General features: G+C 38.2%; 1 long non-coding RNA gene across 1 annotated transcript; it reads right to left on the reverse strand.

Moving 5' to 3' along the window:
• Positions 1-3,236: 3,236 nt before the first annotated feature.
• LOC107310713 lies at positions 3,237-4,435 on the reverse strand. Its single transcript, XR_001553697.2, has 3 exons — positions 4,327-4,435; positions 4,067-4,169; positions 3,237-3,808 (listed from the first exon to the last, which is right to left on the reverse strand). It is a non-coding gene; the product is annotated as an uncharacterized LOC107310713 (long non-coding RNA).
• Positions 4,436-4,860: the final 425 nt, after the last annotated feature.

The following is a 4,860-nucleotide window of genomic DNA, read 5'->3' on the forward strand; positions in this document are numbered from 1 at the left end:
ACAGGCAGGACCCTGTGTTATCAGATAACTTTTGTTAGAGGAAATAAACATGATTTTTACCAGAGTGGCATTTCTCTCACAACAGAAAAGAAATGCCTGCACCTATAGACAGAAATGCCTGAAATTACCCATTTTCCCACCAATAATATGTATTTTTACGTGGGTGCTTTACCTGTAGTGGTTACATGATGTAACTCTTGTGCTAATTTTATGGACAACTTAAGTGCTAGCTTTAAAAGGACTGTTTTGTCCCTTACAGGGTGAAGAAAATTAAAAGACCTAAATTTTGTCTCTAAAGTCACAGACTTTATGTTCTTAAGAACCTGGGTGCAACATCAACACACATTCACAGCAATGGTATTCTGTAGCCTCACTGAGCCCACTGGTGGGCCAGAGCAGGAGTCTGTTCCTGGAGCACAGATTTGAGTGTAGCATCCAAGACAGAAGTCACTGACGTTATCTGTGAGGCTCAGTGTTCTCAGCAATATTCACAGATGCTGCATGAATGAAATTACTGGCATCAGTGCTTTATTCCCTTATGATTATTTGAGAATTAACACTGCTTGTAAGACTTATGAGGATTTTTAGATAATTTGCAGGGCAGTTAAATCAGTGCTCGCTAACACTGGTAGAAAAACTAATTTAGTCAAATCAGCTCTTACCAGGATGTTTATTATGACAGGAGGTAAGGCTGATAACCTTTTAATGTAAGAGTGATAACTATTTCTTACTAGTTACATCAGTAACTACCACTTTTTTTTTTTTACTTTTTTTTTTTTATTTTTTTTTATTATTATTATTTTTTATTTTTTTTCCCCCTCCTAAGCCTTTCTTGCTATATATATTTGCAAAGTAACATGGCAGCTAAAGGACCGTTTCAACCTTGATCTACAAAGAGCAGATATTTATTCCTCTTGTGGAACAGGAAGATAAAAGACTATATCTATATAGTGAGACTGAACCTGAAATATTGCACTTAGAGCTTTGGGCATCTCTTTTCCTGAAAAATGTAAACAAATTAGATGGAGCTCAGAGCAGAGCAAAGGATAATAATCATGAAGATGGAGGAACTGCTGTATAACAGAAGATTAAAAGAGACTCAGCATCCAGCTGTAACAAACAGTAAACAATTTCAGAAGATAAATGCTCCAAACCTTATTTACTTTTATAGAATCATAAATATCTAATAAGGATAGCATTAGCAATATTTTCCATTTGGTATACCAAAGGCAAAATAAAGCATGCATTGGTTTTGTTGTTCTGTGGACTGGAAGCTAGGCATTATGTATCTCGGGAACTACAGTGGGCATCAGGGCAAACTGCTATGGGGTAAAAAAAGCTTATTTTACCCATCCATTCATGTTAGTTAACCTGCAAAAAAACTACTACAGTGATTCAATATTCCCCAGATGACTTGAAAGTTCATGTAAGCTCCATTTGTACAAGATATGATATACATGTAGGCACAGCATTAGCATTTCACTTAGTAACTCGGTGTCCCAGTGCTCAGTATGTGTTCAGAGCTTGTACATGGAAAACAGACATCATGCTGATGTTTTGAATAAACACTATGCTTCTTCTTTAACATGAAGTTTAAATCAACCAGGAAGTTAAATCTTGAGTTAAGCCTAGCTAAGTTTTGCTCTTGTACACAACAGCTGCAGAGAGAAAAAAATGTTAAGTCTAAAATTTGCTTTCTTCTCTTGAAGAGACTGTTCTTAATGTCTTCATAGAATTTGGGACAGAATATGAACTCAGACTTCTTAGACAGTAACACAACTTGGGAATTCAGCAATGCATGAATTTCAAGCAAAATAGATCCAAATTGAATTTCTATTGTAAACATATTTACTCTACATTATCTTTGTATTTCCTTAATCTGTTTAAAATTATTTCCACTCTCTCTTCTGGTACATGAGATAAACAGGAAAATAGTATTGGGGTCCATAGCTTTTTTTTTTTTTTTTTTTTTTTTTTCCCAATATGAATAGTATGTAAACAAGCCCTTAGTGTATGCGAAAGAATTTTTCCGTTTAAAAGCTCTGAGTTTTAGTTTGAGCTCCTTGTTATTTCCAGGTCTTGATCTGAACATCTGACAAGGCTGGAGGCCATAACCAATGCTGGTTCCTCGTCTGTAGATTTATGTTCTGTGACATAAATCAGAGTAGCTCATTGTATTTCATGAAATGGGGCATACTGACTGTGGAGGAGCTATGCTAAGTGGTACCGACAACGAATATGGTCCCTGGGTTGTACTGATTTTGCATTGGCTAAGGATTTGATTTTTGCTGAACTGGAGTAATCATAATGACAAACGTGTTGGGGAAGTGACTTGTGAATTATGTAGTGGAAAAGCTGGTCACTGCACCTTTAAAGCAGAAATGACACCACAGCTTCTGCAGTGCAGAGAAGCAGATAGGGCGGATTCAAATGAGGCAATAAATAACTTACATCCAGAATTGGGTGCTGAGCGCATGGTTCCAGTGGTGAAAGGGTAATTATGTGTCAGTCAGCGTCCTGTGCTTTGTACTGTAGGTAAGCTGTGGCTTTATATACAGATATTTGTATTTAAATCTGTGCTGTCAAAGCACTAGCTGAAGGCTGGTAATTGAAACAAAATCACATGCTATTGGTTGTAGGGTTTCTTTGCTTCTTAAGGGCTGGACTGAAAGAAAAATTGTGAAGAAAATAGAGTACTAAAATTGTAGATGTCCACTGGGGACACTATTACTTGGCAGCTGGTATGTTGCTCATCTCCTAGAAATAATTATGTATTCAGGCCCCCTCAGTTAAACTGGCACATTAAGATTTCTGACTTGCTGTCATAACTGTAAAGCAGAAATCCTGCAAACAGGTGGCAGATCTGCCTTTGGGGTTTTGCCCAAATCATAATCTCAGCAAGTACAAAACAGGGACTTGATTCATTGTCGGTACTGCTTAGCCTAGCTCCTCTACATTCTGCAGGACTATGCTAGTTTTTGTCTGCAGAAGACCTGGCCCCAAAGAGCTATGTTCTTACTATGTAGGTCAAATGTAATGCTGCAAGCATGCAGATACATGAGGGAAGACATGGATTGCTGTGCTCTAGTGTGTGTGTGGTGATCTCCAGCTGGGGCATTCTCAGATTCCATGTTCCTTGAAGCAGCTTTTGGAGAAAAGCTGGCATGGAGGAGAACTGCTCAAGCAGGCCTTTGGGGCAAGCTGAGAAACTGTCTCACTCTTACATTTGTATCTGGCATTCTGTCAGAGACAGAGTTAATCATATCAAACATGTAACAGGGAAAGTACAGACAGAAAAGGCCCTTTGATTGAGGGAGGCAAAACAGTGAAGCTGTGCCATTATTTATTTGTCCTTTAGCTGCTACAGTTAGAGGAGAACAGGGGGCGTAAGGATGCATAGCTTCCATGGGATAAGCTTTTATGGTTCCAAAACAAGAGGATACAGAAGAAAAAACAACAATGGAATAATAGCACTTTGGACCTTGATGTAGGTTCTGCTACATCCCACAGTCAGCAGCCTGCTGCCTCCTCTTCATCTGGTTTCTACACGGGAGTTGAGACTTCAAGCTGCAGGATGAAAATCATATATCTTTGCCCAATACATTTTGTATCAGCCTGCCATGTTTTTGTCCTGTTTGCCAAGGATCAGGATCTGTTTAAGGGATCTGAGTAAGGGGCAAGAGAAGTGAAGAACCAGGCAGATAAGGTCAGGAGTATGAAAGAATTAGTTCCACTGTAGAAAATCCTGGTAAGGCTTTGGCTGGAACGCTGGACACATTTCTGATTCTTCATATCAAGGAAAGAAGTCCTGGAGAAGAAAAAAGAAACAAGAAGGTCTGTGATAAGTTAAAAGAAGAATAAAAAAATCTCTGTCATACAAAGCAAATGAAAGGGTTCTGTAGCCAGAAGGCTGAGGGGAGATATGGTATCTTGTTATAAGTGCATCAGTGGACAAAACATCACGGAAGAAGAAGGGCTACGAAACTGTAAATTGGCTAGGAATTTAAACCTAGCCAACAAAGCAGTAATGTGCCTGCTGTGGGAATAATAGAGAAAAAAACCTTACCTTTTCAGAAACTCAGGCAAATAACTATACTGTGTGGTGACCGTTATTTTAGAACTACGGTTTTGAAAACACGGGAGGCTGTGTGGCTTCCAGCTCGTTGTTCCTTCAGAAAAGATCAGTGAATAAAAGTTAGAAGAAAGACAAGCATGTTTTAGAGAACCATATAATTTTATAGAAGACACCAAATAACTAAAATATATTAAAAAATGACTAAGGCTGGAACAAACATTGCCTATCCAGGCTTACAGATGTGCACATACCTCTGAGAATGAATATAAATTTTAACTATATGAAGAGTAAAGAATCAGATTTGTCCTTTTCTTTAGTAGTGTTTTGCATTTCAGTTGTTTAATTCTTTCCTTGGTTATGCAAGTGGTTGCTGATCAAAGAGCTGGAAATGTAAAAGATTAACATATCAAACCATCTGTGCCATGGTGCAAATTTCTGAGTAAAACTGAAAACCAGGCACAGCGGAGCTTAGAAATCACAGAATACTGCTTCCCTGGTGTCTAAATTTGCTGCATTAATTTGGATTGAGGAATTTTTCTCTGATTTAAAGGTGCTACATTCATTCTACAACTTGACAACCTGTAAAACATAGTATCACAATAGACAAGGAGACATTTGTTATTAAATAATGTAAGAAGTATAACAACTGAAAGATTAAAAAGGACAGTCTGTTGGGCTTCAGATGTTCACCATTGACCTCAGGGCCTCAGGTCTTAAATGAGTCATTTCATGCTAACAGCTCTTTGAGCACTGAGGGTCAGATGCATTGTTGGAGCAATTCGGTA

The sequence above is a fragment of the Coturnix japonica genome, chromosome 1, assembly GCF_001577835.2.
Source record: "Coturnix japonica isolate 7356 chromosome 1, Coturnix japonica 2.1, whole genome shotgun sequence".
Lineage (NCBI taxonomy): Eukaryota > Metazoa > Chordata > Aves > Galliformes > Phasianidae > Coturnix > Coturnix japonica.